Source organism: Dendrobates tinctorius, unplaced genomic scaffold, assembly GCF_039654945.1.
Source record: "Dendrobates tinctorius isolate UK_male_01 unplaced genomic scaffold, ASM3965494v1 ptg000062l, whole genome shotgun sequence".
In the NCBI taxonomy this organism is placed as follows: Eukaryota; Metazoa; Chordata; class Amphibia; order Anura; family Dendrobatidae; genus Dendrobates; species Dendrobates tinctorius.
This window is the reverse complement of record NW_027361730.1, coordinates 41,348,050-41,370,297: the sequence shown is the minus strand read 5'-3', so window position 1 is coordinate 41,370,297 and position 22,248 is coordinate 41,348,050. Positions and strand designations below refer to the sequence as shown.

At 47.1% G+C, this 22,248-nt stretch overlaps 34 non-coding genes across 34 annotated transcripts; all 34 read right to left on the bottom strand.

Annotated features, from left to right (window-relative positions):
- Positions 1–20: 20 nt before the first annotated feature.
- Positions 21–92, bottom strand: TRNAD-GUC (transfer RNA aspartic acid (anticodon GUC)). The gene has a single exon. It is a non-coding gene; the product is annotated as a tRNA-Asp (tRNA).
- Positions 93–966: 874 nt separating this feature from the next.
- TRNAI-AAU (transfer RNA isoleucine (anticodon AAU)) lies at positions 967–1,040 on the bottom strand. The gene has a single exon. It is a non-coding gene; the product is annotated as a tRNA-Ile (tRNA).
- A 234-nt stretch (positions 1,041–1,274) lies between these two features.
- TRNAD-GUC (transfer RNA aspartic acid (anticodon GUC)) lies at positions 1,275–1,346 on the bottom strand. The gene has a single exon. It is a non-coding gene; the product is annotated as a tRNA-Asp (tRNA).
- An 874-nt stretch (positions 1,347–2,220) lies between these two features.
- TRNAI-AAU (transfer RNA isoleucine (anticodon AAU)) lies at positions 2,221–2,294 on the bottom strand. The gene has a single exon. It is a non-coding gene; the product is annotated as a tRNA-Ile (tRNA).
- A 238-nt stretch (positions 2,295–2,532) lies between these two features.
- Positions 2,533–2,604, bottom strand: TRNAD-GUC (transfer RNA aspartic acid (anticodon GUC)). Its single transcript has one exon. It is a non-coding gene; the product is annotated as a tRNA-Asp (tRNA).
- Positions 2,605–3,478: 874 nt separating this feature from the next.
- TRNAI-AAU (transfer RNA isoleucine (anticodon AAU)) lies at positions 3,479–3,552 on the bottom strand. The gene has a single exon. It is a non-coding gene; the product is annotated as a tRNA-Ile (tRNA).
- Positions 3,553–3,790: 238 nt separating this feature from the next.
- Positions 3,791–3,862, bottom strand: TRNAD-GUC (transfer RNA aspartic acid (anticodon GUC)). The gene has a single exon. It is a non-coding gene; the product is annotated as a tRNA-Asp (tRNA).
- An 874-nt stretch (positions 3,863–4,736) lies between these two features.
- Positions 4,737–4,810, bottom strand: TRNAI-AAU (transfer RNA isoleucine (anticodon AAU)). Its single transcript has one exon. It is a non-coding gene; the product is annotated as a tRNA-Ile (tRNA).
- A 238-nt stretch (positions 4,811–5,048) lies between these two features.
- On the bottom strand, positions 5,049–5,120 carry TRNAD-GUC (transfer RNA aspartic acid (anticodon GUC)). The gene has a single exon. It is a non-coding gene; the product is annotated as a tRNA-Asp (tRNA).
- An 874-nt stretch (positions 5,121–5,994) lies between these two features.
- On the bottom strand, positions 5,995–6,068 carry TRNAI-AAU (transfer RNA isoleucine (anticodon AAU)). Its single transcript has one exon. It is a non-coding gene; the product is annotated as a tRNA-Ile (tRNA).
- Positions 6,069–6,303: 235 nt separating this feature from the next.
- On the bottom strand, positions 6,304–6,375 carry TRNAD-GUC (transfer RNA aspartic acid (anticodon GUC)). Its single transcript has one exon. It is a non-coding gene; the product is annotated as a tRNA-Asp (tRNA).
- An 874-nt stretch (positions 6,376–7,249) lies between these two features.
- TRNAI-AAU (transfer RNA isoleucine (anticodon AAU)) lies at positions 7,250–7,323 on the bottom strand. Its single transcript has one exon. It is a non-coding gene; the product is annotated as a tRNA-Ile (tRNA).
- Positions 7,324–7,558: 235 nt separating this feature from the next.
- Positions 7,559–7,630, bottom strand: TRNAD-GUC (transfer RNA aspartic acid (anticodon GUC)). Its single transcript has one exon. It is a non-coding gene; the product is annotated as a tRNA-Asp (tRNA).
- Positions 7,631–8,504: 874 nt separating this feature from the next.
- TRNAI-AAU (transfer RNA isoleucine (anticodon AAU)) lies at positions 8,505–8,578 on the bottom strand. Its single transcript has one exon. It is a non-coding gene; the product is annotated as a tRNA-Ile (tRNA).
- Positions 8,579–8,814: 236 nt separating this feature from the next.
- Positions 8,815–8,886, bottom strand: TRNAD-GUC (transfer RNA aspartic acid (anticodon GUC)). The gene has a single exon. It is a non-coding gene; the product is annotated as a tRNA-Asp (tRNA).
- Positions 8,887–9,760: 874 nt separating this feature from the next.
- On the bottom strand, positions 9,761–9,834 carry TRNAI-AAU (transfer RNA isoleucine (anticodon AAU)). Its single transcript has one exon. It is a non-coding gene; the product is annotated as a tRNA-Ile (tRNA).
- A 239-nt stretch (positions 9,835–10,073) lies between these two features.
- TRNAD-GUC (transfer RNA aspartic acid (anticodon GUC)) lies at positions 10,074–10,145 on the bottom strand. Its single transcript has one exon. It is a non-coding gene; the product is annotated as a tRNA-Asp (tRNA).
- An 874-nt stretch (positions 10,146–11,019) lies between these two features.
- TRNAI-AAU (transfer RNA isoleucine (anticodon AAU)) lies at positions 11,020–11,093 on the bottom strand. Its single transcript has one exon. It is a non-coding gene; the product is annotated as a tRNA-Ile (tRNA).
- A 238-nt stretch (positions 11,094–11,331) lies between these two features.
- Positions 11,332–11,403, bottom strand: TRNAD-GUC (transfer RNA aspartic acid (anticodon GUC)). Its single transcript has one exon. It is a non-coding gene; the product is annotated as a tRNA-Asp (tRNA).
- Positions 11,404–12,277: 874 nt separating this feature from the next.
- On the bottom strand, positions 12,278–12,351 carry TRNAI-AAU (transfer RNA isoleucine (anticodon AAU)). The gene has a single exon. It is a non-coding gene; the product is annotated as a tRNA-Ile (tRNA).
- Positions 12,352–12,588: 237 nt separating this feature from the next.
- TRNAD-GUC (transfer RNA aspartic acid (anticodon GUC)) lies at positions 12,589–12,660 on the bottom strand. Its single transcript has one exon. It is a non-coding gene; the product is annotated as a tRNA-Asp (tRNA).
- An 874-nt stretch (positions 12,661–13,534) lies between these two features.
- TRNAI-AAU (transfer RNA isoleucine (anticodon AAU)) lies at positions 13,535–13,608 on the bottom strand. Its single transcript has one exon. It is a non-coding gene; the product is annotated as a tRNA-Ile (tRNA).
- Positions 13,609–13,841: 233 nt separating this feature from the next.
- TRNAD-GUC (transfer RNA aspartic acid (anticodon GUC)) lies at positions 13,842–13,913 on the bottom strand. The gene has a single exon. It is a non-coding gene; the product is annotated as a tRNA-Asp (tRNA).
- An 874-nt stretch (positions 13,914–14,787) lies between these two features.
- On the bottom strand, positions 14,788–14,861 carry TRNAI-AAU (transfer RNA isoleucine (anticodon AAU)). The gene has a single exon. It is a non-coding gene; the product is annotated as a tRNA-Ile (tRNA).
- A 237-nt stretch (positions 14,862–15,098) lies between these two features.
- Positions 15,099–15,170, bottom strand: TRNAD-GUC (transfer RNA aspartic acid (anticodon GUC)). The gene has a single exon. It is a non-coding gene; the product is annotated as a tRNA-Asp (tRNA).
- An 874-nt stretch (positions 15,171–16,044) lies between these two features.
- On the bottom strand, positions 16,045–16,118 carry TRNAI-AAU (transfer RNA isoleucine (anticodon AAU)). Its single transcript has one exon. It is a non-coding gene; the product is annotated as a tRNA-Ile (tRNA).
- A 236-nt stretch (positions 16,119–16,354) lies between these two features.
- TRNAD-GUC (transfer RNA aspartic acid (anticodon GUC)) lies at positions 16,355–16,426 on the bottom strand. Its single transcript has one exon. It is a non-coding gene; the product is annotated as a tRNA-Asp (tRNA).
- An 874-nt stretch (positions 16,427–17,300) lies between these two features.
- TRNAI-AAU (transfer RNA isoleucine (anticodon AAU)) lies at positions 17,301–17,374 on the bottom strand. Its single transcript has one exon. It is a non-coding gene; the product is annotated as a tRNA-Ile (tRNA).
- A 234-nt stretch (positions 17,375–17,608) lies between these two features.
- TRNAD-GUC (transfer RNA aspartic acid (anticodon GUC)) lies at positions 17,609–17,680 on the bottom strand. Its single transcript has one exon. It is a non-coding gene; the product is annotated as a tRNA-Asp (tRNA).
- Positions 17,681–18,554: 874 nt separating this feature from the next.
- On the bottom strand, positions 18,555–18,628 carry TRNAI-AAU (transfer RNA isoleucine (anticodon AAU)). The gene has a single exon. It is a non-coding gene; the product is annotated as a tRNA-Ile (tRNA).
- A 230-nt stretch (positions 18,629–18,858) lies between these two features.
- Positions 18,859–18,930, bottom strand: TRNAD-GUC (transfer RNA aspartic acid (anticodon GUC)). Its single transcript has one exon. It is a non-coding gene; the product is annotated as a tRNA-Asp (tRNA).
- An 874-nt stretch (positions 18,931–19,804) lies between these two features.
- On the bottom strand, positions 19,805–19,878 carry TRNAI-AAU (transfer RNA isoleucine (anticodon AAU)). Its single transcript has one exon. It is a non-coding gene; the product is annotated as a tRNA-Ile (tRNA).
- Positions 19,879–21,063: 1,185 nt separating this feature from the next.
- Positions 21,064–21,137, bottom strand: TRNAI-AAU (transfer RNA isoleucine (anticodon AAU)). Its single transcript has one exon. It is a non-coding gene; the product is annotated as a tRNA-Ile (tRNA).
- A 237-nt stretch (positions 21,138–21,374) lies between these two features.
- TRNAD-GUC (transfer RNA aspartic acid (anticodon GUC)) lies at positions 21,375–21,446 on the bottom strand. The gene has a single exon. It is a non-coding gene; the product is annotated as a tRNA-Asp (tRNA).
- Between the last annotated feature and the right edge of the window lie 802 nt (positions 21,447–22,248).

Below are 22,248 nucleotides of genomic sequence, written 5' to 3'. Positions count from 1 at the left end.
GTGGCAAGAACATAAGAAACCTCCCCGTCGGGGAATCGAACCCCGGTCTCCCGCGTGACAGGCGGGGATACTCACCACTATACTAACGAGGATTGGCTGCGTCGAAACCTCTGACATCACACTCCGAGAAAGTGCACACGAGGCATGTGAGTGCTCAGAGGATCCACTGTGGGCCCTGCTCATTTTTCCTTTTTTGCACTTTCAGATAAGAGAGGTGAGACTGTGAAGAAAACTGCCATTTTGCCCTCACTGGCCAGAGTCAGTGCTCCTTTGGATGAGAGAAATGGGCCAGCCAGCAGACATCCGAATGATGGCAAAGCTGTCTATAGTGTCTGGGAGATTTAGTCAAACTTTTGCTCGGCTGACAACTATGGCCTCATTCACACAGCGGTTTTTTCTAGGCAGCACACTGACCCTAGAAGGATCTAGTGTCCTTAACAAGGGCGAAGAGATAGTAGAAGTGGTTATTAGCCATTTTTACCCTACATACAGGAGCCTCAATACTGAATAGAAGCAGGAAGTAGCGCAAATAAACTTTGACATCCAGGTACCTTTATAGATGATGTTTGCTCTTATTGGAGTCTTTCTCATCCTTTTTGTTTCCATCTGTTCTAGATGCCATGATAACTTTGGACATGCTCTGCTCATCTCTGCAGACAATTCCCTCTTCTCCGCTCTTCTGCAGGACATGTCGATGGGGTGTCCTTGAATAGCAAGGACACCGTGTAGTTTATCAACAATGACACAAATGTCAACAGCAAAATCCACACCAACTATAGTTAGTAAATGCCTGCTACAGGCTTCAATTAACACCACAACATAGAGACAACTACTTCTGCAAATCAGTTAGGCACACGATTCGAGACGGTAAACACTGTGAGCAAAATGCGGAATCGGAAGAAACCAGCTTCAGCATCGATCTACCTGGGATGAAACTAGTGAACATGACCTCTAAAAAGCTGCTCCTGGCCCGTACGGGGATCGAACCCGCGACCTTGGCGTTATTAGCACCACGCTCTAACCAACTGAGCTAACCGGCCATGGGTGTGGCATTACGTCCCTGCAGGGAAAAAAATGGAAAGCTGTACGAGCGCGATCCTTTTTTTTTTTTTTTAGGGGGGGGGGGGATGGATTTAGCACACATGTAGGGACTTTTGGTGGTAGACGCATATGTAACGCGTGACAGTCGAACAATAAAAGATCAAAAGCTCCTGCTTATGAAGATATTGCCGGATCAATCAGGTTCACGTAGCAGTGGCAAGGACATAAGAAACCTCCCCGTCGGGGAATCGAACCCCGGTCTCCCGCGTGACAGGCGGGGTTACTCACCACTATACTAACGAGGATTGGCTGCGTCGAAACCTCTGACATCACACTCCGAGAAAGTGCACACGAGGCATGTGAGTGCTCAGAGGATCCACTGTGGGCCCTGCTCATTTTTCCTTTTTTGCACTTTCAGATAAGAGAGGTGAGACTGTGAAGAAAACTGCCATTTTGCCCTCACTGGCCAGAGTCAGTGCTCCTTTGGATGAGAGAAATGGGCCAGCCAGCAGACATCCGAATGATGGCAAAGCTGTCTATAGTGTCTGGGAGATTTAGTCAAACTTTTGCTCGGCTGACAACTATGGCCTCATTCACACAGCGGTTTTTTCTAGGCAGCACACTGACCCTAGAAGGATCTAGTGTCCTTAACAAGGGCGAAGAGATAGTAGAAGTGGTTATTAGCCATTTTTACCCTACATACAGGAGCCTCAATACTGAATAGAAGCAGGAAGTAGCGCAAATAAACTTTGACATCCAGGTACCTTTATAGATGATGTTTGCTCTTATTGGAGTCTTTCTCATCCTTTTTGTTTCCATCTGTTCTAGATGCCATGATAACTTTGGACATGCTCTGCTCATCTCTGCAGACAATTCCCTCTTCTCCGCTCTTCTGCAGGACATGTCGATGGGGTGTCCTTGAATAGCAAGGACACCTTGTAGTTTATCAACAATGACACAAATGTCAACAGCAAAATCCACACCAACTATAGTTAGTAAATGCCTGCTACAGGCTTCAATTAACACCACAACATAGAGACAACTACTTCTGCAAATCAGTTAGGCACACGATTCGAGACGGTAAACACTGTGAGCAAAATGCGGAATCGGAAGAAACCAGCTTCAGCATCGATCTACCTGGGATGAAACTAGTGAACATGACCTCTAAAAAGCTGCTCCTGGCCCGTACGGGGATCGAACCCGCGACCTTGGCGTTATTAGCACCACGCTCTAACCAACTGAGCTAACCGGCCATGGGTGTGGCATTACGTCCCTGCCGGGAAAAAAATGGAAAGCTGTACGAGCGCGATCCTTTTTTTTTTTTTTTAGGGGGGGGGGGGGGGGATGGATTTAGCACACATGTAGGGACTTTTGGTGGTAGACGCATATGTAACGCGTGACAGTCGAACAATAAAAGATCAAAAGCTCCTGCTTATGAAGATATTGCCGGATCAATCAGGTTCACGTAGCAGTGGCAAGAACATAAGAAACCTCCCCGTCGGGGAATCGAACCCCGGTCTCCCGCGTGACAGGCGGGGATACTCACCACTATACTAACGAGGATTGGCTGCGTCGAAACCTCTGACATCACACTCCGAGAAAGTGCACACGAGGCATGTGAGTGCTCAGAGGATCCACTGTGGGCCCTGCTCATTTTTCCTTTTTTGCACTTTCAGATAAGAGAGGTGAGACTGTGAAGAAAACTGCCATTTTGCCCTCACTGGCCAGAGTCAGTGCTCCTTTGGATGAGAGAAATGGGCCAGCCAGCAGACATCCGAATGATGGCAAAGCTGTCTATAGTGTCTGGGAGATTTAGTCAAACTTTTGCTCGGCTGACAACTATGGCCTCATTCACACAGCGGTTTTTTCTAGGCAGCACACTGACCCTAGAAGGATCTAGTGTCCTTAACAAGGGCGAAGAGATAGTAGAAGTGGTTATTAGCCATTTTTACCCTACATACAGGAGCCTCAATACTGAATAGAAGCAGGAAGTAGCGCAAATAAACTTTGACATCCAGGTACCTTTATAGATGATGTTTGCTCTTATTGGAGTCTTTCTCATCCTTTTTGTTTCCATCTGTTCTAGATGCCATGATAACTTTGGACATGCTCTGCTCATCTCTGCAGACAATTCCCTCTTCTCCGCTCTTCTGCAGGACATGTCGATGGGGTGTCCTTGAATAGCAAGGACACCGTGTAGTTTATCAACAATGACACAAATGTCAACAGCAAAATCCACACCAACTATAGTTAGTATATGCCTGCTACAGGCTTCAATTAACACCACAACATAGAGACAACTACTTCTGCAAATCAGTTAGGCACACGATTCGAGACGGTAAACACTGTGAGCAAAATGCGGAATCGGAAGAAACCAGCTTCAGCATCGATCTACCTGGGATGAAACTAGTGAACATGACCTCTAAAAAGCTGCTCCTGGCCCGTACGGGGATCGAACCCGCGACCTTGGCGTTATTAGCACCACGCTCTAACCAACTGAGCTAACCGGCCATGGGTGTGGCATTACGTCCCTGCCGGGAAAAAAATGGAAAGCTGTACGAGCGCGATCCTTTTTTTTTTTTTTTAGGGGGGGGGGGGGGGGATGGATTTAGCACACATGTAGGGACTTTTGGTGGTAGACGCATATGTAACGCGTGACAGTCGAACAATAAAAGATCAAAAGCTCCTGCTTATGAAGATATTGCCGGATCAATCAGGTTCACGTAGCAGTGGCAAGAACATAAGAAACCTCCCCGTCGGGGAATCGAACCCCGGTCTCCCGCGTGACAGGCGGGGATACTCACCACTATACTAACGAGGATTGGCTGCGTCGAAACCTCTGACATCACACTCCGAGAAAGTGCACACGAGGCATGTGAGTGCTCAGAGGATCCACTGTGGGCCCTGCTCATTTTTCCTTTTTTGCACTTTCAGATAAGAGAGGTGAGACTGTGAAGAAAACTGCCATTTTGCCCTCACTGGCCAGAGTCAGTGCTCCTTTGGATGAGAGAAATGGGCCAGCCAGCAGACATCCGAATGATGGCAAAGCTGTCTATAGTGTCTGGGAGATTTAGTCAAACTTTTGCTCGGCTGACAACTATGGCCTCATTCACACAGCGGTTTTTTCTAGGCAGCACACTGACCCTAGAAGGATCTAGTGTCCTTAACAAGGGCGAAGAGATAGTAGAAGTGGTTATTAGCCATTTTTACCCTACATACAGGAGCCTCAATACTGAATAGAAGCAGGAAGTAGCGCAAATAAACTTTGACATCCAGGTACCTTTATAGATGATGTTTGCTCTTATTGGAGTCTTTCTCATCCTTTTTGTTTCCATCTGTTCTAGATGCCATGATAACTTTGGACATGCTCTGCTCATCTCTGCAGACAATTCCCTCTTCTCCGCTCTTCTGCAGGACATGTCGATGGGGTGTCCTTGAATAGCAAGGACACCGTGTAGTTTATCAACAATGACACAAATGTCAACAGCAAAATCCACACCAACTATAGTTAGTAAATGCCTGCTACAGGCTTCAATTAACACCACAACATAGAGACAACTACTTCTGCAAATCAGTTAGGCACACGATTCGAGACGGTAAACACTGTGAGCAAAATGCGGAATCGGAAGAAACCAGCTTCAGCATCGATCTACCTGGGATGAAACTAGTGAACATGACCTCTAAAAAGCTGCTCCTGGCCCGTACGGGGATCGAACCCGCGACCTTGGCGTTATTAGCACCACGCTCTAACCAACTGAGCTAACCGGCCATGGGTATGGCATTACGTCCCTGCCGGGAAAAAAATGGAAAGCTGTACGAGCGCGATCCTTTTTTTTTTTTTTTAGGGGGGGCGGGGGGGGATGGATTTAGCACACATGTAGGGACTTTTGGTGGTAGACGCATATGTAACGCGTGACAGTCGAACAATAAAAGATCAAAAGCTCCTGCTTATGAAGATATTGCCGGATCAATCAGGTTCACGTAGCAGTGGCAAGAACATAAGAAACCTCCCCGTCGGGGAATCGAACCCCGGTCTCCCGCGTGACAGGCGGGGATACTCACCACTATACTAACGAGGATTGGCTGCGTCGAAACCTCTGACATCACACTCCGAGAAAGTGCACACGAGGCATGTGAGTGCTCAGAGGATCCACTGTGGGCCCTGCTCATTTTTCCTTTTTTGCACTTTCAGATAAGAGAGGTGAGACTGTGAAGAAAACTGCCATTTTGCCCTCACTGGCCAGAGTCAGTGCTCCTTTGGATGAGAGAAATGGGCCAGCCAGCAGACATCCGAATGATGGCAAAGCTGTCTATAGTGTCTGGGAGATTTAGTCAAACTTTTGCTCGGCTGACAACTATGGCCTCATTCACACAGCGGTTTTTTCTAGGCAGCACACTGACCCTAGAAGGATCTAGTGTCCTTAACAAGGGCGAAGAGATAGTAGAAGTGGTTATTAGCCATTTTTACCCTACATACAGGAGCCTCAATACTGAATAGAAGCAGGAAGTAGCGCAAATAAACTTTGACATCCAGGTACCTTTATAGATGATGTTTGCTCTTATTGGAGTCTTTCTCATCCTTTTTGTTTCCATCTGTTCTAGATGCCATGATAACTTTGGACATGCTCTGCTCATCTCTGCAGACAATTCCCTCTTCTCCGCTCTTCTGCAGGACATGTCGATGGGGTGTCCTTGAATAGCAAGGACACCGTGTAGTTTATCAACAATGACACAAATGTCAACAGCAAAATCCACACCAACTATAGTTAGTATATGCCTGCTACAGGCTTCAATTAACACCACAACATAGAGACAACTACTTCTGCAAATCAGTTAGGCACACGATTCGAGACGGTAAACACTGTGAGCAAAATGCGGAATCGGAAGAAACCAGCTTCAGCATCGATCTACCTGGGATGAAACTAGTGAACATGACCTCTAAAAAGCTGCTCCTGGCCCGTACGGGGATCGAACCCGCGACCTTGGCGTTATTAGCACCACGCTCTAACCAACTGAGCTAACCGGCCATGGGTGTGGCATTACGTCCCTGCCGGGAAAAAAATGGAAAGCTGTACGAGCGCGATCCTTTTTTTTTTTTTTTAGGGGGGGGGGGGGATGGATTTAGCACACATGTAGGGACTTTTGGTGGTAGACGCATATGTAACGCGTGACAGTCGAACAATAAAAGATCAAAAGCTCCTGCTTATGAAGATATTGCCGGATCAATCAGGTTCACGTAGCAGTGGCAAGAACATAAGAAACCTCCCCGTCGGGGAATCGAACCCCGGTCTCCCGCGTGACAGGCGGGGATACTCACCACTATACTAACGAGGATTGGCTGCGTCGAAACCTCTGACATCACACTCCGAGAAAGTGCACACGAGGCATGTGAGTGCTCAGAGGATCCACTGTGGGCCCTGCTCATTTTTCCTTTTTTGCACTTTCAGATAAGAGAGGTGAGACTGTGAAGAAAACTGCCATTTTGCCCTCACTGGCCAGAGTCAGTGCTCCTTTGGATGAGAGAAATGGGCCAGCCAGCAGACATCCGAATGATGGCAAAGCTGTCTATAGTGTCTGGGAGATTTAGTCAAACTTTTGCTCGGCTGACAACTATGGCCTCATTCACACAGCGGTTTTTTCTAGGCAGCACACTGACCCTAGAAGGATCTAGTGTCCTTAACAAGGGCGAAGAGATAGTAGAAGTGGTTATTAGCCATTTTTACCCTACATACAGGAGCCTCAATACTGAATAGAAGCAGGAAGTAGCGCAAATAAACTTTGACATCCAGGTACCTTTATAGATGATGTTTGCTCTTATTGGAGTCTTTCTCATCCTTTTTGTTTCCATCTGTTCTAGATGCCATGATAACTTTGGACATGCTCTGCTCATCTCTGCAGACAATTCCCTCTTCTCCGCTCTTCTGCAGGACATGTCGATGGGGTGTCCTTGAATAGCAAGGACACCGTGTAGTTTATCAACAATGACACAAATGTCAACAGCAAAATCCACACCAACTATAGTTAGTATATGCCTGCTACAGGCTTCAATTAACACCACAACATAGAGACAACTACTTCTGCAAATCAGTTAGGCACACGATTCGAGACGGTAAACACTGTGAGCAAAATGCGGAATCGGAAGAAACCAGCTTCAGCATCGATCTACCTGGGATGAAACTAGTGAACATGACCTCTAAAAAGCTGCTCCTGGCCCGTACGGGGATCGAACCCGCGACCTTGGCGTTATTAGCACCACGCTCTAACCAACTGAGCTAACCGGCCATGGGTGTGGCATTACGTCCCTGCCGGGAAAAAAATGGAAAGCTGTACGAGCGCGATCCTTTTTTTTTTTTTTTAGGGGGGGGGGGGGATGGATTTAGCACACATGTAGGGACTTTTGGTGGTAGACGCATATGTAACGCGTGACAGTCGAACAATAAAAGATCAAAAGCTCCTGCTTATGAAGATATTGCCGGATCAATCAGGTTCACGTAGCAGTGGCAAGAACATAAGAAACCTCCCCGTCGGGGAATCGAACCCCGGTCTCCCGCGTGACAGGCGGGGATACTCACCACTATACTAACGAGGATTGGCTGCGTCGAAACCTCTGACATCACACTCCGAGAAAGTGCACACGAGGCATGTGAGTGCTCAGAGGATCCACTGTGGGCCCTGCTCATTTTTCCTTTTTTGCACTTTCAGATAAGAGAGGTGAGACTGTGAAGAAAACTGCCATTTTGCCCTCACTGGCCAGAGTCAGTGCTCCTTTGGATGAGAGAAATGGGCCAGCCAGCAGACATCCGAATGATGGCAAAGCTGTCTATAGTGTCTGGGAGATTTAGTCAAACTTTTGCTCGGCTGACAACTATGGCCTCATTCACACAGCGGTTTTTTCTAGGCAGCACACTGACCCTAGAAGGATCTAGTGTCCTTAACAAGGGCGAAGAGATAGTAGAAGTGGTTATTAGCCATTTTTACCCTACATACAGGAGCCTCAATACTGAATAGAAGCAGGAAGTAGCGCAAATAAACTTTGACATCCAGGTACCTTTATAGATGATGTTTGCTCTTATTGGAGTCTTTCTCATCCTTTTTGTTTCCATCTGTTCTAGATGCCATGATAACTTTGGACATGCTCTGCTCATCTCTGCAGACAATTCCCTCTTCTCCGCTCTTCTGCAGGACATGTCGATGGGGTGTCCTTGAATAGCAAGGACACCGTGTAGTTTATCAACAATGACACAAATGTCAACAGCAAAATCCACACCAACTATAGTTAGTATATGCCTGCTACAGGCTTCAATTAACACCACAACATAGAGACAACTACTTCTGCAAATCAGTTAGGCACACGATTCGAGACGGTAAACACTGTGAGCAAAATGCGGAATCGGAAGAAACCAGCTTCAGCATCGATCTACCTGGGATGAAACTAGTGAACATGACCTCTAAAAAGCTGCTCCTGGCCCGTACGGGGATCGAACCCGCGACCTTGGCGTTATTAGCACCACGCTCTAACCAACTGAGCTAACCGGCCATGGGTGTGGCATTACGTCCCTGCCGGGAAAAAAATGGAAAGCTGTACGAGCGCGATCCTTTTTTTTTTTTTTTAGGGGGGGGGGGGGGATGGATTTAGCACACATGTAGGGACTTTTGGTGGTAGACGCATATGTAACGCGTGACAGTCGAACAATAAAAGATCAAAAGCTCCTGCTTATGAAGATATTGCCGGATCAATCAGGTTCACGTAGCAGTGGCAAGAACATAAGAAACCTCCCCGTCGGGGAATCGAACCCCGGTCTCCCGCGTGACAGGCGGGGATACTCACCACTATACTAACGAGGATTGGCTGCGTCGAAACCTCTGACATCACACTCCGAGAAAGTGCACACGAGGCATGTGAGTGCTCAGAGGATCCACTGTGGGCCCTGCTCATTTTTCCTTTTTTGCACTTTCAGATAAGAGAGGTGAGACTGTGAAGAAAACTGCCATTTTGCCCTCACTGGCCAGAGTCAGTGCTCCTTTGGATGAGAGAAATGGGCCAGCCAGCAGACATCCGAATGATGGCAAAGCTGTCTATAGTGTCTGGGAGATTTAGTCAAACTTTTGCTCGGCTGACAACTATGGCCTCATTCACACAGCGGTTTTTTCTAGGCAGCACACTGACCCTAGAAGGATCTAGTGTCCTTAACAAGGGCGAAGAGATAGTAGAAGTGGTTATTAGCCATTTTTACCCTACATACAGGAGCCTCAATACTGAATAGAAGCAGGAAGTAGCGCAAATAAACTTTGACATCCAGGTACCTTTATAGATGATGTTTGCTCTTATTGGAGTCTTTCTCATCCTTTTTGTTTCCATCTGTTCTAGATGCCATGATAACTTTGGACATGCTCTGCTCATCTCTGCAGACAATTCCCTCTTCTCCGCTCTTCTGCAGGACATGTCGATGGGGTGTCCTTGAATAGCAAGGACACCGTGTAGTTTATCAACAATGACACAAATGTCAACAGCAAAATCCACACCAACTATAGTTAGTATATGCCTGCTACAGGCTTCAATTAACACCACAACATAGAGACAACTACTTCTGCAAATCAGTTAGGCACACGATTCGAGACGGTAAACACTGTGAGCAAAATGCGGAATCGGAAGAAACCAGCTTCAGCATCGATCTACCTGGGATGAAACTAGTGAACATGACCTCTAAAAAGCTGCTCCTGGCCCGTACGGGGATCGAACCCGCGACCTTGGCGTTATTAGCACCACGCTCTAACCAACTGAGCTAACCGGCCATGGGTGTGGCATTACGTCCCTGCCGGGAAAAAATGGAAAGCTGTACGAGCGCGATCCTTTTTTTTTTTTTTTAGGGGGGGGGGGGGGGGGGATGGATTTAGCACACATGTAGGGACTTTTGGTGGTAGACGCATATGTAACGCGTGACAGTCGAACAATAAAAGATCAAAAGCTCCTGCTTATGAAGATATTGCCGGATCAATCAGGTTCACGTAGCAGTGGCAAGAACATAAGAAACCTCCCCGTCGGGGAATCGAACCCCGGTCTCCCGCGTGACAGGCGGGGATACTCACCACTATACTAACGAGGATTGGCTGCGTCGAAACCTCTGACATCACACTCCGAGAAAGTGCACACGAGGCATGTGAGTGCTCAGAGGATCCACTGTGGGCCCTGCTCATTTTTCCTTTTTTGCACTTTCAGATAAGAGAGGTGAGACTGTGAAGAAAACTGCCATTTTGCCCTCACTGGCCAGAGTCAGTGCTCCTTTGGATGAGAGAAATGGGCCAGCCAGCAGACATCCGAATGATGGCAAAGCTGTCTATAGTGTCTGGGAGATTTAGTCAAACTTTTGCTCGGCTGACAACTATGGCCTCATTCACACAGCGGTTTTTTCTAGGCAGCACACTGACCCTAGAAGGATCTAGTGTCCTTAACAAGGGCGAAGAGATAGTAGAAGTGGTTATTAGCCATTTTTACCCTACATACAGGAGCCTCAATACTGAATAGAAGCAGGAAGTAGCGCAAATAAACTTTGACATCCAGGTACCTTTATAGATGATGTTTGCTCTTATTGGAGTCTTTCTCATCCTTTTTGTTTCCATCTGTTCTAGATGCCATGATAACTTTGGACATGCTCTGCTCATCTCTGCAGACAATTCCCTCTTCTCCGCTCTTCTGCAGGACATGTCGATGGGGTGTCCTTGAATAGCAAGGACACCGTGTAGTTTATCAACAATGACACAAATGTCAACAGCAAAATCCACACCAACTATAGTTAGTATATGCCTGCTACAGGCTTCAATTAACACCACAACATAGAGACAACTACTTCTGCAAATCAGTTAGGCACACGATTCGAGACGGTAAACACTGTGAGCAAAATGCGGAATCGGAAGAAACCAGCTTCAGCATCGATCTACCTGGGATGAAACTAGTGAACATGACCTCTAAAAAGCTGCTCCTGGCCCGTACGGGGATCGAACCCGCGACCTTGGCGTTATTAGCACCACGCTCTAACCAACTGAGCTAACCGGCCATGGGTGTGGCATTACGTCCCTGCCGGGAAAAAAATGGAAAGCTGTACGAGCGCGATCCTTTTTTTTTTTTTTTAGGGGGGGGGGGGGGGGATGGATTTAGCACACATGTAGGGACTTTTGGTGGTAGACGCATATGTAACGCGTGACAGTCGAACAATAAAAGATCAAAAGCTCCTGCTTATGAAGATATTGCCGGATCAATCAGGTTCACGTAGCAGTGGCAAGAACATAAGAAACCTCCCCGTCGGGGAATCGAACCCCGGTCTCCCGCGTGACAGGCGGGGATACTCACCACTATACTAACGAGGATTGGCTGCGTCGAAACCTCTGACATCACACTCCGAGAAAGTGCACACGAGGCATGTGAGTGCTCAGAGGATCCACTGTGGGCCCTGCTCATTTTTCCTTTTTTGCACTTTCAGATAAGAGAGGTGAGACTGTGAAGAAAACTGCCATTTTGCCCTCACTGGCCAGAGTCAGTGCTCCTTTGGATGAGAGAAATGGGCCAGCCAGCAGACATCCGAATGATGGCAAAGCTGTCTATAGTGTCTGGGAGATTTAGTCAAACTTTTGCTCGGCTGACAACTATGGCCTCATTCACACAGCGGTTTTTTCTAGGCAGCACACTGACCCTAGAAGGATCTAGTGTCCTTAACAAGGGCGAAGAGATAGTAGAAGTGGTTATTAGCCATTTTTACCCTACATACAGGAGCCTCAATACTGAATAGAAGCAGGAAGTAGCGCAAATAAACTTTGACATCCAGGTACCTTTATAGATGATGTTTGCTCTTATTGGAGTCTTTCTCATCCTTTTTGTTTCCATCTGTTCTAGATGCCATGATAACTTTGGACATGCTCTGCTCATCTCTGCAGACAATTCCCTCTTCTCCGCTCTTCTGCAGGACATGTCGATGGGGTGTCCTTGAATAGCAAGGACACCGTGTAGTTTATCAACAATGACACAAATGTCAACAGCAAAATCCACACCAACTATAGTTAGTATATGCCTGCTACAGGCTTCAATTAACACCACAACATAGAGACAACTACTTCTGCAAATCAGTTAGGCACACGATTCGAGACGGTAAACACTGTGAGCAAAATGCGGAATCGGAAGAAACCAGCTTCAGCATCGATCTACCTGGGATGAAACTAGTGAACATGACCTCTAAAAAGCTGCTCCTGGCCCGTACGGGGATCGAACCCGCGACCTTGGCGTTATTAGCACCACGCTCTAACCAACTGAGCTAACCGGCCATGGGTGTGGCATTACGTCCCTGCCGGGAAAAAAATGGAAAGCTGTACGAGCGCGATCCTTTTTTTTTTTTTTTAGGGGGGGGGGGGGGGATGGATTTAGCACACATGTAGGGACTTTTGGTGGTAGACGCATATGTAACGCGTGACAGTCGAACAATAAAAGATCAAAAGCTCCTGCTTATGAAGATATTGCCGGATCAATCAGGTTCACGTAGCAGTGGCAAGAACATAAGAAACCTCCCCGTCGGGGAATCGAACCCCGGTCTCCCGCGTGACAGGCGGGGATACTCACCACTATACTAACGAGGATTGGCTGCGTCGAAACCTCTGACATCACACTCCGAGAAAGTGCACACGAGGCATGTGAGTGCTCAGAGGATCCACTGTGGGCCCTGCTCATTTTTCCTTTTTTGCACTTTCAGATAAGAGAGGTGAGACTGTGAAGAAAACTGCCATTTTGCCCTCACTGGCCAGAGTCAGTGCTCCTTTGGATGAGAGAAATGGGCCAGCCAGCAGACATCCGAATGATGGCAAAGCTGTCTATAGTGTCTGGGAGATTTAGTCAAACTTTTGCTCGGCTGACAACTATGGCCTCATTCACACAGCGGTTTTTTCTAGGCAGCACACTGACCCTAGAAGGATCTAGTGTCCTTAACAAGGGCGAAGAGATAGTAGAAGTGGTTATTAGCCATTTTTACCCTACATACAGGAGCCTCAATACTGTTTAGAAGCAGGAAGTAGCGCAAATAAACTTTGACATCCAGGTACCTTTATAGATGATGTTTGCTCTTATTGGAGTCTTTCTCATCCTTTTTGTTTCCATCTGTTCTAGATGCCATGATAACTTTGGACATGCTCTGCTCATCTCTGCAGACAATTCCCTCTTCTCCGCTCTTCTGCAGGACATGTCGATGGGGTGTCCTTGAATAGCAAGGACACCGTGTAGTTTATCAACAATGACACAAATGTCAACAGCAAAATCCACACCAACTATAGTTAGTAAATGCCTGCTACAGGCTTCAATTAACACCACAACATAGAGACAACTACTTCTGCAAATCAGTTAGGCACACGATTCGAGACGGTAAACACTGTGAGCAAAATGCGGAATCGGAAGAAACCAGCTTCAGCATCGATCTACCTGGGATGAAACTAGTGAACATGACCTCTAAAAAGCTGCTCCTGGCCCGTACGGGGATCGAACCCGCGACCTTGGCGTTATTAGCACCACGCTCTAACCAACTGAGCTAACCGGCCATGGGTGTGGCATTACGTCCCTGCAGGGAAAAAAATGGAAAGCTGTACGAGCGCGATCCTTTTTTTTTTTTTTTAGGGGGGGGGGGATGGATTTAGCACACATGTAGGGACTTTTGGTGGTAGACGCATATGTAACGCGTGACAGTCGAACAATAAAAGATCAAAAGCTCCTGCTTATGAAGATATTGCCGGATCAATCAGGTTCACGTAGCAGTGGCAAGGACATAAGAAACCTCCCCGTCGGGGAATCGAACCCCGGTCTCCCGCGTGACAGGCGGGGATACTCACCACTATACTAACGAGGATTGGCTGCGTCGAAACCTCTGACATCACACTCCGAGAAAGTGCACACGAGGCATGTGAGTGCTCAGAGGATCCACTGTGGGCCCTGCTCATTTTTCCTTTTTTGCACTTTCAGATAAGAGAGGTGAGACTGTGAAGAAAACTGCCATTTTGCCCTCACTGGCCAGAGTCAGTGCTCCTTTGGATGAGAGAAATGGGCCAGCCAGCAGACATCCGAATGATGGCAAAGCTGTCTATAGTGTCTGGGAGATTTAGTCAAACTTTTGCTCGGCTGACAACTATGGCCTCATTCACACAGCGGTTTTTTCTAGGCAGCACACTGACCCTAGAAGGATCTAGTGTCCTTAACACGGGCGAAGAGATAGTAGAAGTGGTTATTAGCCATTTTTACCCTACATACAGGAGCCTCAATACTGAATAGAAGCAGGAAGTAGCGCAAATAAACTTTGACATCCAGGTACCTTTATAGATGATGTTTGCTCTTATTGGAGTCTTTCTCATCCTTTTTGTTTCCATCTGTTCTAGATGCCATGATAACTTTGGACATGCTCTGCTCATCTCTGCAGACAATTCCCTCTTCTCCGCTCTTCTGCAGGACATGTCGATGGGGTGTCCTTGAATAGCAAGGACACCTTGTAGTTTATCAACAATGACACAAATGTCAACAGCAAAATCCACACCAACTATAGTTAGTAAATGCCTGCTACAGGCTTCAATTAACACCACAACATAGAGACAACTACTTCTGCAAATCAGTTAGGCACACGATTCGAGACGGTAAACACTGTGAGCAAAATGCGGAATCGGAAGAAACCAGCTTCAGCATCGATCTACCTGGGATGAAACTAGTGAACATGACCTCTAAAAAGCTGCTCCTGGCCCGTACGGGGATCGAACTCGCGACCTTGGCGTTATTAGCACCACGCTCTAACCAACTGAGCTAACCGGCCATGGGTGTGGCATTACGTCCCTGCCGGGAAAAAAATGGAAAGCTGTACGAGCGCGATCCTTTTTTTTTTTTTTTAGGGGGGGGGGGGGGGATGGATTTAGCACACATGTAGGGACTTTTGGTGGTAGACGCATATGTAACGCGTGACAGTCGAACAATAAAAGATCAAAAGCTCCTGCTTATGAAGATATTGCCGGATCAATCAGGTTCACGTAGCAGTGGCAAGAACATAAGAAACCTCCCCGTCGGGGAATCGAACCCCGGTCTCCCGCGTGACAGGCGGGGATACTCACCACTATACTAACGAGGATTGGCTGCGTCGAAACCTCTGACATCACACTCCGAGAAAGTGCACACGAGGCATGTGAGTGCTCAGAGGATCCACTGTGGGCCCTGCTCATTTTTCCTTTTTTGCACTTTCAGATAAGAGAGGTGAGACTGTGAAGAAAACTGCCATTTTGCCCTCACTGGCCAGAGTCAGTGCTCCTTTGGATGAGAGAAATGGGCCAGCCAGCAGACATCCGAATGATGGCAAAGCTGTCTATAGTGTCTGGGAGATTTAGTCAAACTTTTGCTCGGCTGACAACTATGGCCTCATTCACACAGCGGTTTTTTCTAGGCAGCACACTGACCCTAGAAGGATCTAGTGTCCTTAACAAGGGCGAAGAGATAGTAGAAGTGGTTATTAGCCATTTTTACCCTACATACAGGAGCCTCAATACTGAATAGAAGCAGGAAGTAGCGCAAATAAACTTTGACATCCAGGTACCTTTATAGATGATGTTTGCTCTTATTGGAGTCTTTCTCATCCTTTTTGTTTCCATCTGTTCTAGATGCCATGATAACTTTGGACATGCTCTGCTCATCTCTGCAGACAATTCCCTCTTCTCCGCTCTTCTGCAGGACATGTCGATGGGGTGTCCTTGAATAGCAAGGACACCGTGTAGTTTATCAACAATGACACAAATGTCAACAGCAAAATCCACACCAACTATAGTTAGTATATGCCTGCTACAGGCTTCAATTAACACCACAACATAGAGACAACTACTTCTGCAAATCAGTTAGGCACACGATTCGAGACGGTAAACACTGTGAGCAAAATGCGGAATCGGAAGAAACCAGCTTCAGCATCGATCTACCTGGGATGAAACTAGTGAACATGACCTCTAAAAAGCTGCTCCTGGCCCGTACGGGGATCGAACCCGCGACCTTGGCGTTATTAGCACCACGCTCTAACCAACTGAGCTAACCGGCCATGGGTGTGGCATTACGTCCCTGCCGGGAAAAAAATGGAAAGCTGTACGAGCGCGATCCTTTTTTTTTTTTTTTAGGGGGGGGGGGGGGATGGATTTAGCACACATGTAGGGACTTTTGGTGGTAGACGCATATGTAACGCGTGACAGTCGAACAATAAAAGATCAAAAGCTCCTGCTTATGAAGATATTGCCGGATCAATCAGGTTCACGTAGCAGTGGCAAGAACATAAGAAACCTCCCCGTCGGGGAATCGAACCCCGGTCTCCCGCGTGACAGGCGGGGATACTCACCACTATACTAACGAGGATTGGCTGCGTCGAAACCTCTGACATCACACTCCGAGAAAGTGCACACGAGGCATGTGAGTGCTCAGAGGATCCACTGTGGGCCCTGCTCATTTTTCCTTTTTTGCACTTTCAGATAAGAGAGGTGAGACTGTGAAGAAAACTGCCATTTTGCCCTCACTGGCCAGAGTCAGTGCTCCTTTGGATGAGAGAAATGGGCCAGCCAGCAGACATCCGAATGATGGCAAAGCTGTCTATAGTGTCTGGGAGATTTAGTCAAACTTTTGCTCGGCTGACAACTATGGCCTCATTCACACAGCGGTTTTTTCTAGGCAGCACACTGACCCTAGAAGGATCTAGTGTCCTTAACAAGGGCGAAGAGATAGTAGAAGTGGTTATTAGCCATTTTTACCCTACATACAGGAGCCTCAATACTGAATAGAAGCAGGAAGTAGCGCAAATAAACTTTGACATCCAGGTACCTTTATAGATGATGTTTGCTCTTATTGGAGTCTTTCTCATCCTTTTTGTTTCCATCTGTTCTAGATGCCATGATAACTTTGGACATGCTCTGCTCATCTCTGCAGACAATTCCCTCTTCTCCGCTCTTCTGCAGGACATGTCGATGGGGTGTCCTTGAATAGCAAGGACACCGTGTAGTTTATCAACAATGACACAAATGTCAACAGCAAAATCCACACCAACTATAGTTAGTAAATGCCTGCTACAGGCTTCAATTAACACCACAACATAGAGACAACTACTTCTGCAAATCAGTTAGGCACACGATTCGAGACGGTAAACACTGTGAGCAAAATGCGGAATCGGAAGAAACCAGCTTCAGCATCGATCTACCTGGGATGAAACTAGTGAACATGACCTCTAAAAAGCTGCTCCTGGCCCGTACGGGGATCGAACCCGCGACCTTGGCGTTATTAGCACCACGCTCTAACCAACTGAGCTAACCGGCCATGGGTGTGGCATTACGTCCCTGCAGGGAAAAAAATGGAAAGCTGTACGAGCGCGATCCTTTTTTTTTTTTTTTAGGGGGGGGGGGGATGGATTTAGCACACATGTAGGGACTTTTGGTGGTAGACGCATATGTAACGCGTGACAGTCGAACAATAAAAGATCAAAAGCTCCTGCTTATGAAGATATTGCCGGATCAATCAGGTTCACGTAGCAGTGGCAAGGACATAAGAAACCTCCCCGTCGGGGAATCGAACCCCGGTCTCCCGCGTGACAGGCGGGGATACTCACCACTATACTAACGAGGATTGGCTGCGTCGAAACCTCTGACATCACACTCCGAGAAAGTGCACACGAGGCATGTGAGTGCTCAGAGGATCCACTGTGGGCCCTGCTCATTTTTCCTTTTTTGCACTTTCAGATAAGAGAGGTGAGACTGTGAAGAAAACTGCCATTTTGCCCTCACTGGCCAGAGTCAGTGCTCCTTTGGATGAGAGAAATGGGCCAGCCAGCAGACATCCGAATGATGGCAAAGCTGTCTATAGTGTCTGGGAGATTTAGTCAAACTTTTGCTCGGCTGACAACTATGGCCTCATTCACACAGCGGTTTTTTCTAGGCAGCACACTGACCCTAGAAGGATCTAGTGTCCTTAACAAGGGCGAAGAGATAGTAGAAGTGGTTATTAGCCATTTTTACCCTACATACAGGAGCCTCAATACTGAATAGAAGCAGGAAGTAGCGCAAATAAACTTTGACATCCAGGTACCTTTATAGATGATGTTTGCTCTTATTGGAGTCTTTCTCATCCTTTTTGTTTCCATCTGTTCTAGATGCCATGATAACTTTGGACATGCTCTGCTCATCTCTGCAGACAATTCCCTCTTCTCCGCTCTTCTGCAGGACATGTCGATGGGGTGTCCTTGAATAGCAAGGACACCTTGTAGTTTATCAACAATGACACAAATGTCAACAGCAAAATCCACACCAACTATAGTTAGTAAATGCCTGCTACAGGCTTCAATTAACACCACAACATAGAGACAACTACTTCTGCAAATCAGTTAGGCACACGATTCGAGACGGTAAACACTGTGAGCAAAATGCGGAATCGGAAGAAACCAGCTTCAGCATCGATCTACCTGGGATGAAACTAGTGAACATGACCTCTAAAAAGCTGCTCCTGGCCCGTACGGGGATCGAACCCGCGACCTTGGCGTTATTAGCACCACGCTCTAACCAACTGAGCTAACCGGCCATGGGTGTGGCATTACGTCCCTGCCGGGAAAAAAATGGAAAGCTGTACGAGCGCGATCCTTTTTTTTTTTTTTTAGGGGGGGGATGGATTTAGCACACATGTAGGGACTTTTGGTGGTAGACGCATATGTAACGCGTGACAGTCGAACAATAAAAGATCAAAAGCTCCTGCTTATGAAGATATTGCCGGATCAATCAGGTTCACGTAGCAGTGGCAAGAACATAAGAAACCTCCCCGTCGGGGAATCGAACCCCGGTCTCCCGCGTGACAGGCGGGGATACTCACCACTATACTAACGAGGATTGGCTGCGTCGAAACCTCTGACATCACACTCCGAGAAAGTGCACACGAGGCATGTGAGTGCTCAGAGGATCCACTGTGGGCCCTGCTCATTTTTCCTTTTTTGCACTTTCAGATAAGAGAGGTGAGACTGTGAAGAAAACTGCCATTTTGCCCTCACTGGCCAGAGTCAGTGCTCCTTTGGATGAGAGAAATGGGCCAGCCAGCAGACATCCGAATGATGGCAAAGCTGTCTATAGTGTCTGGGAGATTTAGTCAAACTTTTGCTCGGCTGACAACTATGGCCTCATTCACACAGCGGTTTTTTCTAGGCAGCACACTGACCCTAGAAGGATCTAGTGTCCTTAACAAGGGCGAAGAGATAGTAGAAGTGGTTATTAGCCATTTTTACCCTACATACAGGAGCCTCAATACTGAATAGAAGCAGGAAGTAGCGCAAATAAACTTTGACATCCAGGTACCTTTATAGATGATGTTTGCTCTTATTGGAGTCTTTCTCATCCTTTTTGTTTCCATCTGTTCTAGATGCCATGATAACTTTGGACATGCTCTGCTCATCTCTGCAGACAATTCCCTCTTCTCCGCTCTTCTGCAGGACATGTCGATGGGGTGTCCTTGAATAGCAAGGACACCGTGTAGTTTATCAACAATGACACAAATGTCAACAGCAAAATCCACACCAACTATAGTTAGTAAATGCCTGCTACAGGCTTCAATTAACACCACAACATAGAGACAACTACTTCTGCAAATCAGTTAGGCACACGATTCGAGACGGTAAACACTGTGAGCAAAATGCGGAATCGGAAGAAACCAGCTTCAGCATCGATCTACCTGGGATGAAACTAGTGAACATGACCTCTAAAAAGCTGCTCCTGGCCCGTACGGGGATCGAACCCGCGACCTTGGCGTTATTAGCACCACGCTCTAACCAACTGAGCTAACCGGCCATGGGTGTGGCATTACGTCCCTGCCGGGAAAAAAATGGAAAGCTGTACGAGCGCGATCCTTTTTTTTTTTTTTTAGGGGGGGGGGGGGGGGGATGGATTTAGCACACATGTAGGGACTTTTGGTGGTAGACGCATATGTAACGCGTGACAGTCGAACAATAAAAGATCAAAAGCTCCTGCTTATGAAGATATTGCCGGATCAATCAGGTTCACGTAGCAGTGGCAAGAACATAAGAAACCTCCCCGTCGGGGAATCGAACCCCGGTCTCCCGCGTGACAGGCGGGGATACTCACCACAATACTAACGAGGATTGGCTGCGTCGAAACCTCTGACATCACACTCCGAGAAAGTGCACACGAGGCATGTGAGTGCTCAGAGGATCCACTGTGGGCCCTGCTCATTTTTCCTTTTTTGCACTTTCAGATAAGAGAGGTGAGACTGTGAAGAAAACTGCCATTTTGCCCTCACTGGCCAGAGTCAGTGCTCCTTTGGATGAGAGAAATGGGCCAGCCAGCAGACATCCGAATGATGGCAAAGCTGTCTATAGTGTCTGGGAGATTTAGTCAAACTTTTGCTCGGCTGACAACTATGGCCTCATTCACACAGCGGTTTTTTCTAGGCAGCACACTGACCCTAGAAGGATCTAGTGTCCTTAACAAGGGCGAAGAGATAGTAGAAGTGGTTATTAGCCATTTTTACCCTACATACAGGAGCCTCAATACTGAATAGAAGCAGGAAGTAGCGCAAATAAACTTTGACATCCAGGTACCTTTATAGATGATGTTTGCTCTTATTGGAGTCTTTCTCATCCTTTTTGTTTCCATCTGTTCTAGATGCCATGATAACTTTGGACATGCTCTGCTCATCTCTGCAGACAATTCCCTCTTCTCCGCTCTTCTGCAGGACATGTCGATGGGGTGTCCTTGAATAGCAAGGACACCGTGTAGTTTATCAACAATGACACAAATGTCAACAGCAAAATCCACACCAACTATAGTTAGTATATGCCTGCTACAGGCTTCAATTAACACCACAACATAGAGACAACTACTTCTGCAAATCAGTTAGGCACACGATTCGAGACGGTAAACACTGTGAGCAAAATGCGGAATCGGAAGAAACCAGCTTCAGCATCGATCTACCTGGGATGAAACTAGTGAACATGACCTCTAAAAAGCTGCTCCTGGCCCGTACGGGGATCGAACCCGCGACCTTGGCGTTATTAGCACCACGCTCTAACCAACTGAGCTAACCGGCCATGGGTGTGGCATTACGTCCCTGCCGGGAAAAAAATGGAAAGCTGTACGAGCGCGATCCTTTTTTTTTTTTTTTAGGGGGGGGGGGGGGGATGGATTTAGCACACATGTAGGGACTTTTGGTGGTAGACGCATATGTAACGCGTGACAGTCGAACAATAAAAGATCAAAAGCTCCTGCTTATGAAGATATTGCCGGATCAATCAGGTTCACGTAGCAGTGGCAAGAACATAAGAAACCTCCCCGTCGGGGAATCGAACCCCGGTCTCCCGCGTGACAGGCGGGGATACTCACCACTATACTAACGAGGATTGGCTGCGTCGAAACCTCTGACATCACACTCCGAGAAAGTGCACACGAGGCATGTGAGTGCTCAGAGGATCCACTGTGGGCCCTGCTCATTTTTCCTTTTTTGCACTTTCAGATAAGAGAGGTGAGACTGTGAAGAAAACTGCCATTTTGCCCTCACTGGCCAGAGTCAGTGCTCCTTTGGATGAGAGAAATGGGCCAGCCAGCAGACATCCGAATGATGGCAAAGCTGTCTATAGTGTCTGGGAGATTTAGTCAAACTTTTGCTCGGCTGACAACTATGGCCTCATTCACACAGCGGTTTTTTCTAGGCAGCACACTGACCCTAGAAGGATCTAGTGTCCTTAACAAGGGCGAAGAGATAGTAGAAGTGGTTATTAGCCATTTTTACCCTACATACAGGAGCCTCAATACTGAATAGAAGCAGGAAGTAGCGCAAATAAACTTTGACATCCAGGTACCTTTATAGATGATGTTTGCTCTTATTGGAGTCTTTCTCATCCTTTTTGTTTCCATCTGTTCTAGATGCCATGATAACTTTGGACATGCTCTGCTCATCTCTGCAGACAATTCCCTCTTCTCCGCTCTTCTGCAGGACATGTCGATGGGGTGTCCTTGAATAGCAAGGACACCGTGTAGTTTATCAACAATGACACAAATGTCAACAGCAAAATCCACACCAACTATAGTTAGTATATGCCTGCTACAGGCTTCAATTAACACCACAACATAGAGACAACTACTTCTGCAAATCAGTTAGGCACACGATTCGAGACGGTAAACACTGTGAGCAAAATGCGGAAT